The 26,060-nt window shown below is 44.2% G+C and overlaps 1 long non-coding RNA gene across 1 annotated transcript in view; it reads left to right on the top strand.

Annotated features, from left to right (window-relative positions):
* LOC142760898 (uncharacterized) overlaps positions 1 to 24,982 on the top strand; it is a 61,356-nt gene extending 36,374 nt beyond the window's left edge. The window contains exons 3-4 of the long non-coding RNA XR_012883446.1: positions 22,967 to 23,136; positions 24,932 to 24,982. This is a non-coding gene — a long non-coding RNA (uncharacterized LOC142760898). The remainder of the gene's footprint in view (positions 1 to 22,966; positions 23,137 to 24,931) is intronic.
* The last annotated feature ends 1,078 nt before the right edge of the window (positions 24,983 to 26,060 follow it).

The following is a 26,060-nucleotide window of genomic DNA, read 5'->3' as shown; positions in this document are numbered from 1 at the left end:
AGCAGAGGTCAGAACCAGCTGGGAGCAGATAATCAAAATCAGTAAACAAGGGGTTAATGAGAGACAAGCTGTGGTCTGACTTCTGGACTTCTTGGAAACTGAAGTACAGGGAGTGTCAGAGCTTGATCAGGACACGAGAAGACTAAGAAAATCGCAAGCAAAACCAGGTGGAGGAAGCCAGATATAAACACAACCCAAAAACTTAATTGGCAGAAAGGCAGAGAAAAGATATAGGCTCAAAGTAAAACAGAACTGCCCAAAAGGTACAACGGTAGTCATGGTGATCTTAAGAGAACAGGCATTTTCCTAACAGCACCCCCTTTCTACGAGGGGCCACCGGACCCTTAAATCTCGGCCTATTTTTCAAAGGAAATTTTGAATGAAAAATTTTAACTAAACGACTAGCATGTACTGAATGGGCAGGAACCCAAGTTTGTTCTTCTGGCCCCTACCCCTTCCAGTGCACCAAGTACTGTAGAGTACCACTGACCCTTCTAGAATCCACAATCCTCTGAACCTCAAACTCCATATCTCCTTCTAACTGAACTGGACGAGGAGGTTTCCTGAGTGTATTAGATGGTAGAAAAAAGATTTGTGAAACACATCATGAATTCTAAAAGACTGAGGAAGCGCCAGACGAAAAGACACAGGGTATATAATTTCAACAATTTTATATGGACCAATAAACTTAGGGGAAAACTTATGGGAAAGTACTTTCAGTAACAGATTTTTTGTAGAAAGCCACACTTTTTCACCCACATTAAACACAGGACCCACTGTACGTTTTTTATTATCATTTTTCTTTTGAATAACTTGGGAGTTCTTCAGGTTCAATTGAACTTGAGCCTAAACTGTGCACAGTTTATTTGATTCAACTTCTACCTCAGGGTTATCACTAGAGGAGGCGGAAAATGAACTAAAACGAGGATGAAAACCATAATTACAGAAAAACGCAGAGGTATCAAAAGAAACATGGTGGCGATTATTTATAGCAAACTCTGCTAAAGGAAGATATGAGACCCATTCAACCTGGTTATCAGCAATAAAACACATAAGATATTGTTCCAAGGTTTGATTAAAACGCTCGGTTTGACCATTGGTCACAGGGTGAAATGCCGAAGAGAAAGATAACTGTACACCAAGTTTCTTACAGAAAGCTCTCCAGAAGCTAGCCACAAGTTGCACACCTCTATCAGAGACAATATTTTCCGGAATAACATGCAGATGAACCACTTGATCAATAAATAATTTAGACAGAGTTTTGGAATCGGGAAGTTGTGGCAATGGAATGAAATGACACATTTTAGTGAAACGGTCCACCACAACCCAAATGCCAGTTTTCCTTTCAGAGTGAAGCAAATCGGTGATAAAATCCATAGACAGAAAAGACCAAGGTTTCTGTGGAACAGACAATGGTAGTAGTTCAACCATAGGATGAATTAGAGGAGTCTTAGCACGAGTGCAGAGACATAGGAACTCACATCACGAGACAAAGATGGCCACCAATAGAGCCGACTATTTTTTAGTACTAGTTATCCCTGGATGACCACACATAACAGAATCATATAACTCATTGAGCAAACTAAATCTGAACTGAGAAGGTACAAACAACTTCCCAGCAGGAATGGTTTGCATGGCGAGTTGCTGACATTCTTTAATCTCAGTTGCAAGATGAGGTGTTATTGCAGAAACCACTATGCCCTAAGACAAAATAGGTTCAGAAAGAATGTCGGGGGCCTGAGAGGAACAGAAACTTTTGAGATAATGCGTCGACCCTGACATTTTTAGACCAGCGTCTGTAGGTTACAACAGAGGCGTAGCTAGGTTCTCCAGCACCCGGGGCAAAGATTCAGTTTGGTGCCCCCCCCAAACCTCTTTCCCGACATCTTCTTCCCCCTCTCCATGTTTGTTTTCCCTACCAATCAATGATGTGTAATTTCTTTTTTATGTAACTCAAGCATAAAAACATTTAGTCACAATCCTGACACTTCAGTAATGTTTGTGTGGGACTTACAGCAGAGCAAGCATAATCTCGCTGTAATCTGTCATTTACAGCGTGATCTCGCGAGATTACACTTGCTCTGCTATAAGTCCCACACAAACGTTACCGAAGTGTCAGGATTGTGAATAAACATCCCGTCCTGGCTGGAAGGAATGTCTATTCACTGTCAAGGCACTTCAGTAAAGTTAATGTGTCAGTATAAGACAGCACAGCGTGAACAACCCAGTGTTACTATGCGCGGAGTAAATTAATGCAGAGAAGTGTATGACGCTGATTGGTCACTGATTGGTCAGTGTCATACACTTTTCTTTACAACGCTCACTTGGTCTAAAGTAAAAACATGCCCAGCTGGGCATTAAGAAACGAATTAGCATAAAGCTAAAATCGCTCATAACGTGGTAAAAATAGATTGTTTTTCTAAATAAAAAACACTGCTGTCACCTACATTACAGCGCCCATCTCCTTATGTAGCAGATAGGGCACTTATAATGTGGTGACAGAGCCTCTTTAAGTGACTCACCGGTGACGTCTCAGATTCTAGTTATTTTTCTTCATCCGGTCCAGACCTCTAAGACTTCTCCCGGCAACAGCCCATTTCTGCAGTTTGCCGCTCAGGTGTCTTCAGCTTCTCACTTTTCAAACATTTCTACACCTATAAACAAAAATAAAGTTCTCATTATACCTCACACTACGCCCCTAAATATAATAGTGCCATACACTGCACCTCTAATTATAATAGCACCATACACTGTTTCCCACATATACACCATGACCAGTGTAGATAGTGCTTGCCAGAGCCACCTGTAGATAGTGCCCCCCATAGAGCCCCCTGCAGATAGTGCAACGCATATTGCCCACCCCTGTATATAGTGTACCACATATAGCTCCCCTTATAGTGCTCCACATATAGCCAACCCCTGTATATAGCCCCCCTGTAGATATAGCCGACCCCTGTATATAGTGCTGCACATATAGCCCACCCCTGTATATAGTGCTCCACAGATAGGCCACCCCTGTATATAGCCCACCCCAGTATATAGTGCTTCACATGTAGCCCACCCCAGTATTTATTCCCCCTATAGATAGAGCCCCCCCCCCCCGTAGATAAGGCCCCCCATAGATAAAGCCCCCCTGTAGATAAAGCCACCCCCGTAGATAAAGCCCCCCATGTAGATAAGGCCCCCCTGAAGATAAAACCCCCTCCCCTTGTAGCTAAAGCCCCCCCCCCCCCCCTCGTAGGTAATGCCACACACTTTTTTATTAGGGTAAAAAAACAAACGAAACAAACTCAACTCAATCTTGTTCCAGCACCGTCTGGCGGCAATGGAGACCTGCTCTATTCTGCGCAGGTCTCCTGGGGTTATTATTTATTATTATTTATTTCAGTTACTTATATAGCGCCAACATATTACGCAGCGCTGTACAGAGGTCCTCTTTTTTACTGTCCCCATTGGGGCTCACAATCTAAATTCCCTATTGGTATGTTTTTGGGGTGTGGGAGGAAACCGGAGTACCCGGAGGAAACCCACGCAAACACGGGGAGAACATACAAACTCCATGCAGATGTTGTCCTTGGTTGGATTTGGGGTTGAACGACGCAAGCAGCACGATGACGTGATAGCGACGCTTGCGTGTATGAAAGGCGCTGATTGGCAGGGCAGAATGACAATCCCTGTCAATCAGCGGGACATACCCCCTGGCTGCCCGGGACAACGGGACACCACCCGGAATACGGGACTGTACTGCTGAATCCGAGACGGAAGGGTGGTAAAAGATAGATAATAGATAGATATGAGATGGATGGATGAATGGATAGATAGATAGATAGACAGACAGACAGACAGACAGACAGACAGATAGCTAGATAGATAGATGATAGATAGATAGATAGATAGATAGATAGATAGATAGATAGATAGATAGATAGATAGATAGATAGATAGATAGATAGATAGATAGATAGATAGATATGAGATAGATAGACAGACAGACAGACAGACAGACAGACAGATAGATAGATAGATAGATAGATAGATAGATAGATAGATAGATAGATAGATAGATAGATAGATAGATAGATAGATAGATATGAGATAGACAGATAGACAGATATGAGATAGATAGAAAGACAGACAGATAGATAGATATGTTTAATGGAGAAATGTGTTTTTGTATTACCACCACTACTACTATTACTATTCTCCCTCTCCTCCCAGAAGAGGGAAAACTTACAGCAGTCCCGTGAGGGGGGGCCGCGGGGGGGCGAGGGGGGTCAGGAGGGGGCGAGGGGGGGCCGCGAGGGGGGGTCACAAGGGGGAGAGGAGGGGCCGCGAGGGGGGGTCACGGCAGCCGCAAAAAGAATGTGCCTGGAGACACAAGAATTTCTAAAATCATAAACTAATATAATTTATTTTATGATTTTAGAAACGCTAGTGTTCCCAGGCACTAAATTGTTTACACTGTACTCACCACTGTCCTGTGTTTTCCTGTCCTCTGCAGTGCTCTGCTCTGGTGTGTCTGCTCCCTCTCTCCAGGCAGACTGCTGCATCATGGACTGTGCGGTGCTGGCGCCCCCCTGTAAGTTGCGCCCCAGGCACAATAAAGTCAAATTTGGTAAAGAACAAGGCCCACCTAGCCTGTCTAGGATTGAGTCTTTCGGCTGATTCTAAAAAAAGTCAGGTTTTTATGGTCAGTCAGTACAGTCATTTGATGTCTAGCTCCCTAGCTCCCACTCTTCAAACGCCCTCCTAATAGTAAGAAGCTCCCGATTACCTACATCATATTTTTTTTCAGTGGAAGAAAATTTGCGAGAAAAAAAAAGCACAGGTATGCAAATTAGTTAAAACAGAAGACCCTTGAGACAACACAGCCCCCACACATATTTCTGAGGCATCAACCTCAACAATAAAGGGACTTGGAAGGCCAGGTTGAACAAGTACAGGCGCTTCCATAAATCACTGTTTTACGGTTTCAAAGGAGTAGACCGCACTAAACTTCCAATTTACAAGATCAGTACCCACTTGTTATGACGGGGGTAGGGAAACGGACAAGTGAGCCCTAATCTACCCGCCACTCTGTCCCTGCCTACTTGCAACGACCCGCTCTAGGCGACGGGGTACAACTGGGCGGCGGTCCCTACGCTCAGTAAGTGCACGAGACAAACAGACAAGGGAACACAAAGCAAAGGGAATGGGGCAGTTGCCCACGGCAACACCGTGAGCAACAAGAGTGGTGAACGAGCCGAGTCAAACCAGGAGTGCACGAGGTACCAAACGCAGAGCAGGAGAGTAGTCAGTAAGCCAGGGTCAGTATGGAGCAGGATCAAATAGTAGAAGCTGTAGCTGGGCCAGGAAACCACACGAGAAGAATCACAAGCAAAGGAGGAACAGGAAAGGCAGGTATAAATAGACAGCTAGCTCCGTCTGGCCAGGCTGCGATAGGCTCTCCCACTCCTAAGCCTGCCATGCTGAGTGGTGGAAGATGGAGTCAGTCTCAGAGACATAGACTCAGGTGCAGACTGATTACCTATGGGAGTATACACAGAAGTTGTGCCTGGCAGATCCTTTACAGTACCCCCCCCCCCTTTTATGAGGGGCCACCGGACCCTTTCTAAGTGGACCTGGTTTATTGGGGAAACGAAGGTGGAACTTCCTGACCAATACCCCAGCGTGAACATCCTGGGCGGGTACCCAAGTCCTCTCCTCAGGCCCGTATCCTCTCCAATGGACCAGGTACTGGAGGGAGCCTTGGACCATCTTGCTGTCAACAATCTTGGCCACCTCGAATTCCACCCCCTCAGGGGTGAGAACGGGAACAGGAGGTTTCCTCGAGGGAGCCAAGGACGGGGAGCAGCGTTTAAGGAGGGAGGCATGAAACACGTCGTGTATTCGAAAAGATGGGGGCAACTCCAGTCGTAAGGAGACAGGATTGAGGACTTCAATGACCTTATACGGCCCAATAAACCGGGGAGCAAACTTCTTGGACGGGACCTTAAGGCGCAAGTTCCTAGACGATAACCACACCAGATCCCCGACCACAAACAAGGGGTTAGCAGAACGTCTTCTATCAGCCTGAGTTTTTTGTACACTCTGGGACGCCTCTAGGTTCTTCTGAACCTGGGCCCAGACTGTGCACAGTTCCCGATGAACGACCTCTACCTCGGGATTGTTGGAACTCCCAGGTGAAACGGAGGAGAACCGTGGATTAAACCCAAAATTACAGAAAAAGGGGGAGACCCCTGACGAGTTACTGACCCGGTTATTAAGGGAAAATTCGGCGAGGGGAATGAATGAGACCCAATCATATTGACAGTCAGAGATAAAACACCTTAAATATTGTTCTAGAGATTGATTAGTCCTCTCAGTTTGACCTTTAGTTTCAGGATGGAAGGCAGAGGAGAAGGACAGATCAATCTCCAACTTTTTACAGAAGGCTCTCCAAAACAATGAAACAAATTGTACCCCTCTGTCCGAAACAATATTGACAGGGACCCCATGGAGACGCAGGATGTGTTTGACAAACAAGGTAGCTAACGTCTTGGCGTTGGGTAGTTTCTTGAGGGGCACAAAGTGGCACATCTTACTGAAGCGGTCTACTACCACCCACACCACCGACTTGCCTTGAGATGGAGGCAAATCGGTGATAAAATCCATGGAGATATGGGTCCAAGGTATCTGGGGAATGGACCTGGGAGTCTTGGACCTAGCACAAACCTCACAAGCGGCGACGTAGGCCTTAACGTCTTTAGGCAACCCAGACCACCAATAGTTTCTGGCAATGAGGTGTTTGGTACCCAGGATGCCTGGATGACCAGATAGTGCGGAGTCATGATTTTCCCTAAGTACCCTTAGCCGGTATTGCAGGGGAACAAACAGCTTGTCCTCAGGAAGGTTCCCGGGAGCTGAACCTTGATCAGCCGCAATTTCAGAGACTAAATCAGAATCATTAGTAGAAATTATTATACCAGGAGGCAAAATACAAGCAGGATCTTCCTCCGAAGGAGTGCTGGCCATGAAGCTACGCGACAGTGCATCGGCCTTAATATTTTTAGACCCAGCCCTATAGGTAACCAAAAAGTTGAATCTGGTAAAAAATAGCGCCCATCGAGCTTGTCTCGGGTTTAGCCTCCGGGCAGATTCTAGGAAAACCACATTCTTGTGGTCGGTAAGGACCGTTACCTGGTGCCTAGCCCCGTCCAGGAAGTGGCGCCACTCTTCAAATGCCCATTTAATGGCTAAGAGTTCGCGGTTGCCAATATCGTAGTTACTCTCAGTAGGCGAAAACTTCCTGGAGAAGTAGGCACAGAGACGGAGATGGGTGAGGGACCTGGTACCCTGGGACAAGACAGCCCCCACTCCCACCTCAGATGCGTCAACTTCCACGATAAATGGCTCCATTTGGTTGGGCTGAACCAGCACCGGGGCCGAGATAAAGCACTTCTTAAGGACCTCAAAAGCCTGGACAGCCTCAGGAGGCCAGTGGAGGAGATCGGCACCTTTGCGAGTGAGGTCCGTAAGAGGCTTAGCGATGACCGAGAAGTTAGCAATAAATCTCCTGTAATAATTAGCGAACCCCAAAAAACACTGTAACGCCTTCAGGGAGGCAGGTTGGACCCATTCCGCCACAGCCTGGACCTCTGCGGGGTCCATGCGGAATTCATGAGGAGTGAGGATCTGACCTAAAAATGGTATCTCCTGTACCCCAAACACACATTTTTCGGTTTTCGCAAACAGTTTGTTTTCCCGAAGGACCTGGAGCACCTTCCTGACATGCTCAATGTGGGAGGACCAGTCCTTGGAAAACACCAGTATGTCATCAAGGTACACTACAAGAAATACCCCCAGGTAATCTCTCAAAATCTCATTTATGAAATTCTGGAAGACCGCAGGAGTATTACACAACCCAAAGGGCATGACGAGGTATTCGAAATGACCTTCGGGCGTGTTAAACGCAGTCTACCACTCATCCCCCTCTTTGATGCGGATAAGGTTATACGCCCCCCGTAGATCAAACTTAGAGAACCATTGGGCCCCCTGAACCTGATTAAAGAGATCAGGAATCAAAGGAAGGGGATACTGGTTCCTTACAGTGACCTTATTCAAGTTACGGTAGTCAATGCATGGTCTAAGACCACCATCCTTCTTCCCTATGAAGAAGAAGCCAGCACCTACCGGAGAAGTAGAGGGGCGAATGTAACCCTTGGCCAGGCATTCCTGGATATACTCTCTCATGGCTTCACGTTCGGGGCAAGAAAGATTAAATATCCTACCCTTAGGAAGCTTAGCTCCTGGTACCAATTCGATAGCGCAATTGTATTCTCTATGAGGAGGTAACACTTAGGAGGCCTCCTTAGAGAAAACATCAGCGAAGTCCTGAACAAACTCAGGTAGCGTGTTCACCTCCTCAGGGGGAGAAATAGAATTAACAGAAAAACATGACGTCAAGCATTCATTACCACATTTGGTAAGCTCCCCAGTATTCCAGTCAAACGTGGGATTATGCAACTGCAACCAGGGAAGGCCTAAAACCAAATCGGACAATAATCCCTGCATCAACAGTACAGAGCACTGCTCCAAATGCATGGAGCCAACCAGGAGTTCGAAAACAGGCGTATGCTGTGTAAAATAACCATTAGCAAGAGGAGTGGAGTCGATACCCACTACCGGGACAGGTTTAGGCAAATCAATCAAAGGCATAGCTAGAGACATAGCAAATTCCACAGACATGATATTAGCAGAAGACCCTGAATCCACGAAGGCACTGCCGGTAGCAGACCTACCACCAAAAGAGACCTGAAAGGGAAGCAAGATTTTATTAAGTTTCATATTTACGGGAAATACCTGTGCGCCCAAGTGACCTCCCCGATGATCACTTAGGCGCGGAAGTTTTCTGGCTGCTTATTCTTACGCCTAGGACAGGTGTTCACTTGATGCTTGTCATCCCCACAATAGTAGCAGAGACCATTCTTCCTGCGGAACTCTCTACGTTGTCGGGGGGACACGGAGGCCCCGAGTTGCATAGGTACCTCCGAGTCCTCCGTGGAAGAGCGAAGCAACGGGACCTCGGGAGGCATCATGGGGGAGTCAGAGGGGAAAACACAAAAACATTCAAGCTGTCGTTCCCTGAGACGTCGGTCAAGTCGTACCGCTAAAGCCATAACCTGGTCTAGGGAGTCAGAAGAGGGATAGCTAACTAGCAGGTCTTTCAGGGCGTTCGACAGACCCAACCTAAACTAGCACCTTAAGGCAGGGTCATTCCACCGAGAAGCTACGCACCACTTCCTAAAGTCAGAACAATACTCCTCAACAGGTCTCTTACCCTGACGTAAGGTCATCAGCTGACTCTCGGCAAAGGCAGTCCTGTCAGTCTCGTCATAAATGAGAGCAGAAAAGAAACGATCAACGGAGGAAAGTTCAGGGGCGTCAGGAGCCAAGGAGAAGGCCCACTCTTGGGGCCCTTCCTGGAGCCGGGACATAATTATACCCACCCGCTGGCTCTCAGAACCTGAGGAATGAGGCTTTAAGCGAAAGTAGAGCCTACAACTCTCCTGAAAGGAGAGAAAAGTCCTCCGGTCCCCAGAGAACCGGTCAGGCAACTTGAGGTAGGTTTCAAGAGGTGAGGTGATGGGCACTACCATGGTAGCGTCAGGCTGGTTGACCCTCTGAGCCAGGGCCTGGACCTGTAGGGAGAGACCCTGCATTTGCTGGGCCAGGGTCTCAAGGGGGTCCATAGTAGTGTCAGGGAGCAGGGTAGACTAGGTATATGGGCTTGTGATTATGTTATGATGGGGGTAGGGAAACGGACAAGTGAGCCCTAATCTACCCGTCACTCTGTCCCTACCAACTTGCAACGACCCGCCCTAGGCGACGGGGTACAACTGGGCGGTGGTCCCTACGCTCAGTAAGTGCACGAGACAAACAGACAAGGGAACACAAAGCAAAGGGAATGGGGCAGTTGCCCACGGCAACACCGTGAGCAACAAGAGTGGTGAACGAGCCGAGTCAAACCAGGAGTGCATGAGGTACCAAACGCAGAGCAGGAGAGTAGTCAGTAAGCCAGGGTCAGTATGGAGCAGGATCAAATAGTAGAAGCTGCAGCTGGGCCAGGAAACCACACGAGAAGAATCACAAGCAAAGGAGGAACAGGAAAGGCAGGTATAAATAGACAGAGGGCGGGAGCTAGCTCCGTCTGGCCAGGCTGTGATAGGCTCTCCCACTCCTAAGCCTGCCATCCTGAGTGGTGGAAGATGGAGTCAGTCTCAGAGACATAGACTCAGGTGCAGACTGATTACCTATGGGAGTATACACAGAAGTTGTGCCTGGCAGATCCTTTACACCACTTTCATAAGATCCGTCAAAGGTTTGGCAATGGAGGAAAAATTCTGAATACATTTTCGGTAATAATTAGCAAAACCAAGAACCTCTGCAGAACTTTTAGTAAAGTGGGTTAAACCCAATCAAGAATTGCCTGAACCTCAGCGGAGTCCATACGAAAATCATGAGGAGACAGCACATATCCCAAGAAGTTAACTTCCTGAACTCCGAAAATAAATTTTTCAAATTTCGCGTAAAGACAATAAATTTGTCCTCAGTACTTAAAGGACGGTGTTAAATGTTGAACATGAGAGGATTAATCAGAAGAAAACACAAGAATATTGTCCAGATACACCACCACAAAGCGTCCAATAAAATTTCTGAAAATATCATTAACCAGGTTTTTAAAAACCGCTGGAGCATTACTTAAACGAAAAGGCATGACCAAATACTCATATCGACCATCTGGAGTATTAAATGCTGTCTTCCCCTCATCCCGTTTGCGGATACGAACCAAATTGTAGGCTCCGCGTAAATCTAATTTAGAGAACCACTTGGCTCCTGTGATCTGATTAAACAGGTCCGGGATGAGTGGAAGAGGATATTGGTTCTTAACAGCAATCTTATTTAAATTCACAATAGTCGATACAGTGTCTTAAACCAGCATCTTTTTTTTCAACAAAGAAAAATCTCTAGACGAATATGACCCTTACGGAGACTGTCTTTAATATAATCTTTCATGGCCTGTCTTTCCGGAGCAGAAAGATTATAAATCTGCCCCTTGGGCAGTTTAGCATTTGGGAGAATTATAATGGGACAGTCGTACAGCCTATGAGGAGGGAGAGATTCACAAGCAATTTCAGAAAAGACATCCTCAAAATCTTGAATACACTCTGTCAACGATGGTGCGTTGAAAGATACATTAGTAGTAGACCAAGATATGCAAGAATCATAACATTTAGAATTCCACTTAACCCTTTCATGCCGAAAATCTGTAAATAAACTTCATTTTCGCACATACCCCGTGCTGCCAGGACGTGTATGTACAGATGTCTGTTCCAGCCGGTATAGCGCTGTGAAAAGCGCTCGGACGCCGGCTGGGTCAGTGTCTGCGGCTCCCCAGCAACCTGTTCTCTGACAGCCAAACCGATTGGTTCGGCTGTCAGAGAATATGATCACCGGTATTAACCGCTTCCTGACCGCCCACTGTAAATTCACGTCGGCGCTTAAAGGGTTCTGTGAAGCGCCGATGTGAATTCACAGTGGGTGTTAAAAGCGCGATCTGGGTGTCTCAGAGTAGTGCTGACACCCGGATTGCGCTGTCAACCCCTGCCTCTGGTCCCGGAGACATGACCGGGACCTGATTGGTTCAGGTCCCGATCATGTGATCGCAGGGAAAGTTTGTTGTAGCAACAAACTTTCCCGAGGACAGATTGCGGGTGCTGCCGTCGGTTGCATGGCAAAACCGGAGGCCATAAAACAGCCTCTGTTCTGCCATTCACGGAAGCCTATGAGGACCAGCTGGTCCTCATAGGCTTCCTGTCAGTGTGACTGTCAACTTCACACTGACAGTTTATAACACGTTACACTACCTAGGTAGTGTAATGTGTTATAGCAGCCATCAGTGCTGTAGGTCTTCAAGTAGAACAAGTAATAAAAAATGTTTTATAAAAGTGTAAAAATAAGTTATAAGTTACAAAAACATTAAAATGCTTTTTTTCCTATAAGTCTTTAATTATAGGAAAAAAAATAAAACTTTCAAAAAGTACACATATTTGGTATCACCTCGTTCGTAACGACCCCAACTATAAAACTATAATATTATTTTTCCCGCACGGTGAACACCGCAAAAAAATTATTAAAAAACAATACTAGCATCACTATTTTTTTTGGTCATCACCCCTCACAAAATATAGAATAAAATGTGATCAAAAATTTGCATGTACCACAAAATAATACCAATAAAAACTACAACCCGTCCTGCAAAATACAAGCCCTTACACAGCTTTTATGACTGAAAAATAAAAAAAATATGGCTCTCAGAATATGGGGACACAAAAAATAAATAATTTTATAGAAAAGTGATTTTATTGCGCAAACGCCACAAAACATAAAAAAAAATATATACATATGGTATCACTATAATCATTCCGACCTGCAGAATAAAGTAAAATGTCATTTATATCGCACAGTGATTACTGTAAAAAAAAAAGAACAAAAAAGATTGTCAAAATGTATGGGTTTTTTTGCTTGCCAAAAAAATCAAATAAAAGTGATAAAAAAATCACATGTACCCTTAAATGGTACCAATGAAAACTACAGATTGTAACGTAACAAATAAGCCCTCGCACGTCTCCGGTGAATAAAAAAATAAAAAAAAGTTCTGCCGCTCAGAATATAGCAACACAAATTGTGCATAGTGTCCAAAAGCGGATAAGATCAGGCACGATTTATCAGTACGACACCAGCCACATATCTATGAATTATTATTTATTTACCACATTATTATACCCTCTTATTATGCCCTGATGTACTCCGCACAGATAACATATGCCCCCACATTATAAACTGAAATACCAGCAAAACCCCAAACAGAACTAATACCAAGCAACATCTGCGCTCCAAAAGCCATATGGCGCTCCCTCCCTTCTGAGCTCTGCCGTGGGTCCAAACAGCAGTGTATTACCACATATGGGGTATTTTTGTAATCGTGAGAAATAGCTTTACAAGTTTTGGGGTGCTTTTTATTATTTATTCCTTGTAAAAATGAAATTTTTTCATATTTTTTCAGAAAAAAAGATTTTCATTTTCACAGACATATTCCAATAAATAAAGCAAAAGACCTGTCGGGTGAAGATGCTCACTATACCCCTAGATAAATTCCTTGAGGTGTGTAGTTACCAAAAACACTTTTGGTGAGATTCCACTGTTTTGGCACCACAAGACCTCTTCAAACTTGACATGGTGCCTAAAATATATTCTAAAAAAAAAAGAGACCCTAAAATCCTCTAGGTGTTCCTTTGCTTGTGAGGCCTGCGTTTCAGTCCATTAGTACACTAGAGCCACATGTGGAATATTTCTAAAAACTGCAGAATCTGGGCAATAAATATTGAGTTGCATTTCTTGGGTGAAACCTTCTGTGTTACAGAAAAAAATGTATTACAAATGAATTTCTGCAAAAAAAAAATAATTTGTAAATGTCACCTCTACTTTGCTTTAATTCCTGTGAAGTACCTAAAGGGTTAATAAACTTTCTGAATGCTGTTTTGAATACTTTGAGGGGTGCAGATTTTAAAATTGGGTGATTTATGGGGTCTATCTAGTACATAAGGCCCTCAAAGCTACTTCAAAACTGAACTGGTCCCTGTAAAAACAGCCTTTTGAAATTTTCTTGAAAATGTGAGTAATTGCTGCTAAAGTTCTAAGCCTGTTCCGTCCTATAAAAATAAAATAATGTTCAAAAAAACAATACAAATATAAAGTAGACATATGGGGGATGTTAATTAGCAACAATTTTGTGTGGTATTACTATCTGTTTTACAAGTAAATTACATTTAAAATTAGAAAAATTATAATTTTTGCAAATTTTATTTAAATTTTGGTGTTTTTCACAAATAAGCTATGAATTTATCGACCAAATTTTTCCACTATCATAAAGTAAAATATGTCACAAGAAAACAATCTCTGAATCGCTTGGCTAGGCAAAAGCATTCCAGAGTTAATACCACATAAACTGACACATGTCAGATTTAAAAAAAATGGGGCTGGTCATTGAGGTATCGATGACCCTTGGTCCTGAAAGGGTTAATCAAATCTGCTATATGTCTGCAACCATGGAATACCCAATATTATGTCAGAGGGCAAATTTTCGAGAATAATGAAAGTGATTTGTTCAGTATGCAAAATATCCACTTCCAATGTAACAGGCGGAGTAAAGAACTTGACCGACCCCTTAGCAAGAGGAGTATTATCAATAGCAGAGACTTTGACTGGGGTACTCAACTGAACAACGGGGATAGCCAATTTTTTTGCAACCTGAAAATCTATGAAAATTAGCCGCAGATCCACAATCTACAAAATCTTGGCCAGAAATTCAAACATTATTAAACCATACATTACCAGGCAAATGGATTTTTTCAGAAAATTTGTGAAAAACCTGACTGCCCAGATGGCATTCCTAGGGACCATCTAGGCTCTGAAGTTTTCCGGACTGGACGTTCTGGACGATTGGAACAGTTTTTGAGTGCATGACCAGCGTCCCTGCAATAGAAATACAGTCCCTTGTGTTTTCTCTGCGAAGGGAAGGGGAGCAGCCATAATTGGTCTTTCATTTCTGCGCTCACATAGTCGTCGGTTCAAACGAACAGCAAGGGTCATGGTATCCTCTAGAGTCAAGGGCGGAGGGTTATTTATAAGGAGATCTTTCAAAGTCTCCGAAAGACCTCGGCGGAATTGGCATCGGAGTACAGCATCTTTCAACTGTGACAGAATGGACCATCGTCTAAATTCCGAACAATATACTTCAATAGAATGCAGTCCTTGCTGGAGAGATAACAGATTGGTCTTAGCCACCAGCGGTCAGGTCACTCACAGGGCAGGGGTAGGGGGTGCGCTTCTCCAGCGCTCCCCAGACTGTAATACAAACTCTCTGTTATTGGATTGGCCCGAGCTGTCCACATGAGCAGCTGTGGCCAATCCGAGAACAGTGGGCGTGTCTTAGACTCATAGTCTAAGAAGCGCTGTGGGGAACAGGCGGCAGAGCAGGAGGGCACCGAACAAGGTTCAGGCCAGGTATGTATAAATCACTTATTGTCTAATGCAGTGGTTCCCACCCGGGGTGCTATGAGAACCCTCCAGGGGTGCCGCGACACTCCTCTGAACCTCTGTCACAGTGGTGCTTTCTCTCCTCCTCCTCACAGCGCGAAGTGCATGTGAGGAGGAGGAGATGTTTTGCAGCCCTCTTGTAGATAGCACCCCTCCTTCCTGTATATAGCACCCCCCTTCCTGTACATAGCGCCACTGTATTGCCCTGAAGGAGCGTAATCCCCCTGTGGCCGGGGATTCCGCTCCTGGTCGTAGCGCTGGACGTCTCTGCCCATATATGGACAGTGACATCAGGGGCAACTCCTGAAGCGGAATCCCCATCCACAGCGTTGCCGGTGTGGTGGCTGGTGATTCGGCTCCAGGAGAAGCTCCTGGCGTTCGTGTCCATAAATAGACCGAGACGTCAGGGGCTTCTCTTGGAGTGGAATCCCCGGTGTCGGCAATGCTGTGGACTACTTACAAGGGGTCTGTGTGGCACTACCTACAAGGGGTCTGTGTGGCACTACCTACAAGGGGTCTGTGTGGTACTACCTACAAGGTGGTCTGTGTGGCACTACCTACCAGAGAGCTGTGTGGCACTACCTCCAAGGGGGCTGTGTGGTACTCCCTACAAGGGGGCTGTGTGGCACTATCTACAGGGGGCTGTGTGGCACTATTTACAGGGGGCATCTGTGAGTGGGGGGCTGATGGTCATTTTGCTGTGAGTGACGGGCTGATGGTCATTTTACTGTGAGTGGGGGGGCTGATGGTCTTCAAGTGGTTTCCATCTCTGACCTCCAATTGAAATATATAGGAGGCAGAAAATACCTGCGGCGCGTTTGGAGTACTTTTTTGCGTCTTTTGCATAAGCTTCAATGGCTTATAAAAACGCAGGCAAAAAAAAAAATCTGATAACACTGTCAATTCAAAATCGGCCTCAAAATTCCTAAAATCAATGGGAGGCGGAGGCTTTTTTTTCCCCCGCGAGCTGATAAAATGCTAGCGGGAAAAAGCAGTGTCATGCCCTTTCTTCAGGTGTTTCCATCTCTGAACACTTTTGGCAGAGAAAATGTTTTTTTCGCAGCGTTTTTTTGCCCTCAGCGGCCGAAAACAACGCGGAAAAGAGAGTGCAGGCTGGTCAAGATCTGCCTCAAAATCCCTAAAGGAATAAAACTCCTTGTGAACATACCCTTAAAATGGTTTTGCTTTTTTAGCTATTAGTGTTACAAATTTTTTTTTCTTTTGTGTGTGTGTTTTTTTACAGGTCCGGTCATTGGACTATGTCGGATTAGAGGACTACTTCGATGACCGTTTTTATTTCCAATAAATTGGTCAATGAGGGTTGTGCGGATTATTTCAATAAAATATTTTTTCTATGTGTCTGTATTTTTTTTAACTTTATTACTACTGCCTTAGTAATGGCGTCTGTCTGATAGACAGCGTCCATTACTAAGTCTGGGCTTAGTGTTAGCCGGTGAAGAGGCTAACACTAACCCCATATTATTACCCTGATACCCATTGCCACCAGGGGTGTCGGGAAGAGCCGGGTACTATATAGTACCCGACCATCTGAAGGGACGGTGGGCACTGGGGCAGCCGCAGACTGGTTTTATTAGGCTGGGAAAGCCCTAAAACAGTGGGCCTTCCCACCCTGGTAATGCTAGGCTGCGGCTGCTTTATTGTATCTGGCTGGTTAATAAAAGTGTGGGGGACCCTACGTTGTTTTAAAAAAAATAAAAAATAATAAAATAATAATAATTGAAAATAACAACATGGGGTCCCTCCCCATTTTTATAACCAGCTAAATACAATAAAGCAGCAGCAGCCTAGCATTACCAGGATGGGAAGGCCCATTGTTTTTGGGCTTTCCCAGCCTAATAATACCAGCCTGCGGCCGCCCCGGTGCCAGCCATCACTTCAGATGGTCGGGTACTGGATTGTACCCGGCTCTTCTCGGCACCCCTGGTGGCGGTGGGTACCAGGGTAATAATGGAGGGGGTTAGTGTTAGCCTCTTCACCGGTTAACACTAAGCCCCGCCTTCGTAATGGACGCTGTCTATCAGACAGCCGCCATTACTAAGGCAGCAGAAATGAAGTTAAAAAAGACACCAACTCAGAAAAAATATTTTATTGAAATAAAACTCCCCACATAACCCTCGTTAACCATTTTATTAAAAATAAAAAAGCTGTCATCGAAAATAGTCCTCAAATCCAAAGTAGTCCAATGCCCGAACCTGTAAAAAAAAACACAAGAAAAAAAACATTAGTAGCACTAATATCTAAAAAAGCAAAACCATTATCATACTTACCTTCCTGGGTCTGTGACAGTAAACTAAGCAGTGGCAGCTCTAAGCTGTCCATTGGTTAGTTTACATCATGCGATCCAAGGTTACGTCAGTTCACTGGCCTATTTTTAAAAGTAGGACAATGTACTGATGTAAACGGCAGGGCATAATTTGCTCCAGTCGGGAAGGGAGTATTTAAAAAAATAAAAAATAAACTGTGACTTAATCAATAATAGGGGAAATGGGCCCAAGTGTTCATATGGGGGGCAGGGGTGGGAATGTTAACAGGTTAGTACTAAGCATTTCTTTTAGGGTCAGTTCACAAGTTGTGTAACACTGCAGATTTTCCGCAACGGCTTTAATTGTGAAAAATCTACAGCATAACACAGTAGCAGCAGAGTGGATATGCTGCATAAAAAACCCACCGAAAAAAACGTTCATAAATTGACCTGCAGTGCGTTTTTTTAAAATCCGCAAGCATGTCAATTTATGCTGTGAGATCGCTGGTTTTCTGTTGCAGTTTTTCCCCATTGAATTCATTGGGGAAGTAAAACCTGCAACCAGGAGTGAACCTAGCTCCTTTGCTACCTGAAGCGAACTATAGAAAGGTGCCCCGCCCCCACAAATTTATCCAAGTAACCACAGCCGGACGTTCTGACTTTCTGCTGAGTTCAGCGGCCCAGCGTGGATGGCATGATGCAGTGACGTAATCGCGCTAGGCCGCTGACGTCAATAGCGTGCTCTTGGACTGTTGTAGATCGCAGGCCTAAACCAGGCTGTGGTCTAAGAGAGAAAACGGTGGGGCAGGGAGCCAACGGCCCAGGGCTGTCTGGCACATTTTAGACTGGAGGCAAGCACACAGCACTTTCCCAAGAGTAGCGGCCCATTTTGGGGGCATTGTGCAATTGCTGAGTTTGTCCTCCCTAACACCACCGCTATAGAACTGCTACATGTCAATGGAAAAATCTTCCACCAGAGGAAAAAATGTTTCCCAATGGTGGAGTAAAAGAAAGCTTCACCCGAGCCTGGGACCTGGTACTCTGCCATGTGGAAAAAAAAATCCCTCTGGCGAAAGACTTTTCAGTTGACAGGTAGCAGAGTCTGAATTATTATTTTTTTTTTTTACCTCTAGATTCTAGTGCATTGCAGGGGAGAAGGAAAGTGTATATTTTTTTATTTTTCATACTTTTTTTTTTTTCCCAGTTGGTTCCAATGGACCGTTTGGACTACTCCGTAGATTTATTTGACTAATTTGATGATCTATGTTTTTTTTTTTTTTGTTTTTTTAAATAAAATGGTGAAAGCGGGTTGTGTGAGGGAGTTTTTATTTCAACTAGGCTTTATTCAGACGAACGTGAAAAAGGTCCGTGCAACGCGCGTGATTTGCACGCGCGTTGCACGGACCTATATGTGTCTATGGGGCCGTGCAGACATGTCCGTGATTTTTGCTCAGCGTGAGTCCGCTGAAAAAAAGTTACGACATGTCCGTTCTTTGGGCGTTTTGCACGCATCACACACCCATTGAAGTCAATGGGTGCATGAAAAGCACGCATGCCGCACGTAAGCACTTCCGTGCGAACTGCGTGATTCGCGCAAGAGCTGTCAAAAGGATGAATGTAAACAGAAAAGCACCACGTGCTTTTCTGTTTACAAACATCCAAACGGAGTGTCTTTGAGAAGAGCGAAAGCGGACAACCGAACCGAACTTCACCGGGTTCGGCCAAACTAGTTTTGGCCGAACCCGGCAAAAAAATATCCGGTACGCGACGTCAGGAGATAGTCACTGTCCAGGGTGCTGAAAGAGTTAAACTGTTTCAGCACCCTGGACAGTGACTTCCGATCACAATATACATGAACGTGTTAAAAAAAAAAAGGTCTAACTTACCGATAACTCCCGGCTTCTTCCTCCAGTCTGACCTCCCGGGATGACAATTCAGTCCAAGTGACAGCTGCAGCCAATCACAGGCCAAGCACAGGCTGCAGCGGTCACATGGACTGCCGCGTCATCCAGGGAGGTGGGGCCAGATGTCAAGAGAGGCGCGTCACCAAGGGCGCGTCACCAAGGACGCGTCACCAAGGCAACGGCCGGGAAGTTCTCGGTAAGTACGAACCTCTTTTTTTATTTAACAGGTTGCTAGATATGGTGATCGGAACTCACTGTCGAGGGTGCTGAAAGAGTTACTGCCGATCAGTTAACTCTTTCAGCACCCTGGACAGTGACTGACGTCGGCTAGAATCATCTCTATGATGGCGGCTGCGCGAAAATCACGCAGCCGCGCATCATACACGGATGACACACAGAGCTGGCAAGTGATTTTTGCGCGCGCAAAACGCCACATTTTTGCGTCCGCAAAAACGCCACGTTCGTGTGAATCCAGCCTTAAAAAATGTTTCTTATGTCCATGTGTTTTAATACATTATTACCACCAGTGTAATGGACGCTATCTGATTGACAGCATCCATTACTAAGGCTGGGGCTTACTGTTAACCAGTAAAAAGGCTAGCACTAACCTCCCATTATTACCCCGGTACCCAACGCCACCAGGGGTAACGGGAAGAGCCGGGTACAATCCAATACCTGCACATATGAAGTGACAGAAGAGTCCCTGTATTAGCTACGTGACCGGGGTAACTAGCAGTCACACATTGAAGTGTTAGGTAAGAGTGTGGGGCAGGAGGAGGCGGCAATTCAAATGAATTGTCGGGCGGTCCTGCATTCACAGCAGGCAGGGCCTGGCAATTCATTTCAATTGACAGACAACTCCTGCGATGACTGCAGTGGCTGTCACTCTTAGATAAAATGGCGCCAGTCTTTCCCCTAGAAGCGAGGGTCACTGTGGGTCCCTGTGAACCGTACATGCCACAGAGCACAGTTCAAAGCTAAAATGACTCCAGTAGGAGATAGGAAAGTAGGGATGGGAGCCGACCCTATGCCCTGGGTGCACCATATAGCACCCGTGTATGTGTCTTGCAGAAACACGTACACAGGTGCTAATAAAGATGGCTGCCCCATCTTTATTAGTACAAATATATGAATAAATACAGTTACATTAGGGAACATTAAAATAGTTAGAAAAAATAGGCTCATAACTTAAAACACAAAAAAAATACAACAAAACTTTCCTTAAGGGTATGTTCACACAGAGTTTTTTGCAGGCAGAAAATTCACCATTATTGGCAAATCCGGACCGTAAAATTACTTGTCTTGAGTTTTTGCGGTCCGGATTTGCAGCCCCCATACGGATCAGTGTAAACCACGGTCGTGTGCATAGGGCCATAGAAATGAATGGATCCGCAATTATGCGGATAAATTACAGCTGAGAAAAAAAGGTCATGTGCATAAGGCCATACTGTACGTACGTACGTACGTACGTACGTACGTACGTACGTACGTACATACACACTCTGATACATACACAAATATATATATATATATATATATATATACATACACACACACACACACACACTAGACACACAAACATTACACATACAGTACGTACATTACATACTCGTATATATATACACACACTAGACACACATACAGTACATACATTACACAAACAGTACACACTACACATACAGTACATCCTCACATATATATACACACACACATACATTACACATACAGTACACACTACACATACACATTACTCTTACCTTTTGTGCAGGCTGCTGGAATTTTCTCTCAATGTGCAGGGAGACACCAGAGAAAATCAGGAAGAGGTGGTGAGTCCATGGCAGGATTTACCCTCAGCTTCTCCATGCCGACAGCAGTGCAGTGCAGACACGTGCTGCTCGCCGCCATCTCCCTCCCGACCCTGTGCAGGATCATATTACAATAGGGACAGGAGAGTGGAGAGCAGCGGGGGAAGTCAGGGGTTATTAAGGTGGCACAGGAGGGATGTGCTCTTAAGGAGGCAGCACATCTTGCAGCTGCTAATAAGTGGTGGAAACGTCGGCCAGCAGCTCTGTAATGCCGCCCCCTCTGAGACCCTGCAGTGTGCCGCCTGAAGCCAGAGGCTCAACTCGCCTCATGGTAGGTGCCTGCAACAATTAGTACATGTGGCGGTATGGCTGCTTTAACAGGGGCGTCAGCACTAAGAGTGCCTAAGGCAGCACCAACTCCAAATACGGCCCTGAGAACAGGGAGTGTCAGAGCATGATCCGAACACCAGAAGACTAGGAAAATCACAAGCAAAAACCAGGTGGAGGAAGCCAGATATAAATATGACCCCACACCTAATTGCCAGAAAGACAGAGAAAAGTGATAGGCTTAAAGTGAAACAGAACCGCCCAGAAGCCAGAACAGTAGTCAAGGTGATGTTAAGGGAACAGGCGTTTTCCTAACAGGTGAGCTGGAGACTGGTAAGGCTTCAGCAGGGACTTATGGAAAACATTCAGATTCTCAGTGATGCATAGAGTTGAAGACAGAAAGCAGTCAAATTGATCATCTTACAAATTTCGTATGGATCTATATGCTTCGGACCTAATTTTGCAGAGGGAATTTTTAACTTTAGATTTTTTGTGGCTAACCAAACATTACCCGGGGAACTTTTCCTATCTTGTGTTTCTCTTTGAATTGATCCAGATTTCATTGAAACTCCAACTAGATCTCAAATGGACAGAGACTGTTTTGGGAATGGAAAATTACAGAAAAATGGGGAAGCTTTAATAGATTCTTGAGAAAACTCAGGCAACGGGAGATAAGATACACATTCAGCCTTGTGCTTAGAGAGACAGCACCGCAGAAATCAAAACCCTCCAGACTTTAGAAATAAGCTAGATCTGAGAATATTTTCAGGAACCCCATGTAACCTGACAATGTGTTGAAAGATAAGCCTAGAATTGGGGAATACCTGTGCATGTAAATGAGCTTCCCTGGACTCCTCTAGGCGCTAAAGATTTCCAGCTGTTGCTTCTTGAGACAAGCATTTGTTTCTACTGGGGTGAGGCCAGTCATCAAATAGAGATCTAAATTTCTACGACAAGATCTCTTATAAGGTGTAGGTTTCATTGACCCGATTTGCATAGGTTCCCTAGAGGACAACTTGAGCTGCTGGAGCATTCTTGACCGCATTCTAGTAATCTCCGATCCAGTCTTACTAAACCGTGACATGGCTGATTCGCGTTACAACGGTGGGAGAATAGTGAACTAAGATATCCTGGTTTTTTTTACCTTCTCCTGGAACAATGGGTGTAAAACAGAGTTCTTAAGTTAATCAGGCATCATCCCTTTCCATTGTAATGACAGCATTCATTCTTTTCTTTTTTTAGGTCTAAAAAAACTTTTAGAATCTTAGGGGGAATTGGTTAAGACTGGCGTTTCAAAATATATTTTAAAAAAAAAAGCTGGAGTGAGATGCAACACATTAAATAATTTATTAGAAGGCACACGCCTCTTAAAAAAATGTGTTGCATCTTTCAGTTGACTGAACGGCACAATTTTTGCGAAACGACCACAGCCGTGCGTTATCCATTCCACCCTTCCCATCGAAACATACTGTAAAATAAAAGAAGTATACTTGCCTCACTGTCCTCTTCTCACCTCCGTGTCCCCTCAGGTTCCTTCGGCATGCTGCGGTTCATAGAAGGTACTGCCGCCGAGCAGGGCAAGGGCCTTATATGGGACACAGCACTCAACGTCATCAGTGCTGCATCACATACAAATGTCCTGATGCTGCTCGGCGCAGCTGAGGGAGCCTTACGGGATCTGGAGAAAAGAAGCAGTGAGGTGAGCATTTTATAAAAAATGTCTTATTATTATTATTTCATTGTTCGATGTGGGTGTTTGGGAGGAAAGTCTGATCAGGGTGGGGCAAGTTACGAGGCCAGGCAAGGAGCTGGCGTAGATTTCCACTATAATTATACCAATTTTCTTTAGCGTAAATTAGAATAAATGTGTCGGACTGCTTTGGCCCGGCCTTCTTTTGGGAAGCCATGCCCCCTTTTCACAAAAGTGGCAAGAACGGTGTAAAAAGACCAGAATCAAAACATTTTTAGGCAAAGTGCAACTTTTTGGACTTTTCTACGCCAGTTGGAGTAGAGAAGTTGATAAATTCTCTTCTTATGCCAGTTGCACACGACCGATGTGCCACTCGCGCCGTTTTTAACAGCATCTGATTGGCATCCGATAGTCTTCACGGACCCATTCACTTTATAAATACTCACTCGATTCTCCGATCCGTGGAAATATAGGACATGTCCTATCTTTTCACGGATCACTGACGGGACTCGGCCGGCGCACACTGTCGTGTGCATGAGGCATTACTCTTTTAAATAAGGACGGTCATCTACATAACATGATGCCTGCTACTATAATACACCACCATTATATTATAATAGTATATACCGAAATGTAAATGCAATATCATCATTTGCCTCTAATCTACTGATACAGGCTCTATTTACATATGAATTCAGAGGTTTTGTCTATGCGTTCAGGGGTTAGGTTTCCAGTCAATGGATTTGGTTGAGATTCGCTAGAATCCAAAGACCGTATGCGGCATAGATGTCATGGCTCCATTATAAATGGAAGCTATGACGCTAGTGTGAACTGAGTCTTACAACTATAATCTTCTGCCCCACAGATGATACCCTGTGCAGTCTTCGATAAGAGTCTCTTCTATATCTATACAGTATATACATATACACCTATCCATACACTAATACAAGTCTAAGCACAGCAAGGCATTAAAGCTAACCTGCCAATACAGGAGATGGAGATGAAGACCTTGAGAGTTAACTAATTGGCGGCTTATTCAGGATCACAATCCGCAGACAGTTATCAATGCAAGGCACTCTGTCAAGCAGCATATGATGAGTCCTTGTTTCAGTTTCTATTCTTTCAAGCTCTGGAAATAATCCATATTGAGAAAGTTGTTGCCACAAAGGAGTTTATTAATTGGCTTCTTGCAGTATGGAGGGTGTATACACACAGATATAGTATAGCAGAAGACCTCTCAGAAAATGGATCAGCTCCCACAAAGTATTCAGAATCACTCTCAGCAAATACTCTTGTACACAACACTGTATACTAGGGCACAAAACGTGTGGATATAATCTAAGTATTGTTCAACATGCCACTGAGGAATTAAAGATCCAAGAAAAATGAAGGGCAGTGAAGGTCATTTCTTTACCTCTTTGGGTAGGTTTGGTGGTTCATATAGGTGGAATAAAGCACTTGTTTCCATGAAATATTTTCATGACTTTAAATTCAGTCTTAGTTTTTGTCCTTGGATGTTTGTATAGTGTTGCATTAAGCTATGCATGAAAGAGAGAAGACAGATAGTGCAGATGTAGCCTTTCATACACAGACTGTAAGTTATTCCGACAGCAAACCTTCAGTTCTACTTGTTAATGGCTCTAGAGTGATTTACTTTGTTTTTGAAAGTGTAATTTCGGGTGGAACAGCTGGTGCGTGTTTTGTTTAAACTGGTATTATGGTTTTAATGAATATTGGCTATTTCTTGTTCAGTGGACCTTTTGTTCTTTATTTAATAACTTGGAGATTTTTGTCTTTTTATTAGTAAAAGAGACCGTGCATCAGATATAAAGAATGCAAAGGAACAATAATAAGGTATCCAGTATTAAACATTTATATTAGTTTTATGTTATCTTATTTTATTGAGAAAGGTTGAACAGAAACCTGCTTTTAACCCCTTCCCGTCACAGCCATTTTTCAGATTTTCGATTACATTTTTTTCCTCCCCACCTTCCAAAAGCCATAACTTTTTTATATTTCTGTCAATTTAGTCCTATGAGTGCTTGATTTATGCGGGACGAGATGTAGCTTTTAATGGCACCATTTATTGTATCATATAATGTACTAAAAAACGGTAAGCGGCTTTTACCGTGCAATTAAAACTACATGTTAACTTTATTTTACGGGTCAATACGATTATGGCGATACCAAATTTCTATAGTTTTTTTCTATATTTTACAAGTAAAAAACTAACTGAAAATTCTGAGAGCCATAACTTTATTATTTTTCCGTTGATTAATCGGCATATTTTTAATGGCACCATTTTGGAGTACATGAGGGGTTTTGATCACTTTCATTCCATTTTTTGTATTAGATGAGGTGACCAAAAAACAGAGATTCTGGTGGTTTAAAATTTTTTGCTAAGGCGTACGCTGTGCGGGTTAAATAATGATATATTGTAATAGTTCAGACTTTATGGACGTGGTGATGCCAACTATGTTTATTTATTTTTTTACAATGTTTATGGGGGAAAATGGGAAAAGTTTTTTTTTTTATCTTTTAATATTTATTTATTTTTTGTACAGAAAAAAAAACTTTATTGAAATGATTTTTACTTTTTTTACTAGTCCCCCCTAGGGGACTTGAACCAGCGATCATTGGATCGCTTGCACTATATACTGCATTACTAATGTATTGCAGTATATCGTCTTTCTGACAGGCTTATATTAAGCATAATAGGAGCACAAAGATGGCAGACCTGGTGGACTTCATTAGGCCCCCAGGCTGCCATAGCAACCATCTGCACACCGCGATCGCATTGCGGGGGGCGATGTGCTGTTAGTGGGGGTCATCCCCCTCTTACTAATGACTTAAATGCAGTCGTCGCTATTGACCACTGCATTTAATGGGTTAATCGAGTGGGATCACGCTCGAGCGCGATCCCGCTCATTACT

Source organism: Rhinoderma darwinii, chromosome 4 (genome assembly GCF_050947455.1).
Source record: "Rhinoderma darwinii isolate aRhiDar2 chromosome 4, aRhiDar2.hap1, whole genome shotgun sequence".
Classification (NCBI taxonomy): domain Eukaryota; kingdom Metazoa; phylum Chordata; class Amphibia; order Anura; family Rhinodermatidae; genus Rhinoderma; species Rhinoderma darwinii.
The sequence above is the reverse complement of the archived record's forward strand: the minus strand, read 5'-3'. Positions and strand labels throughout refer to the sequence as shown.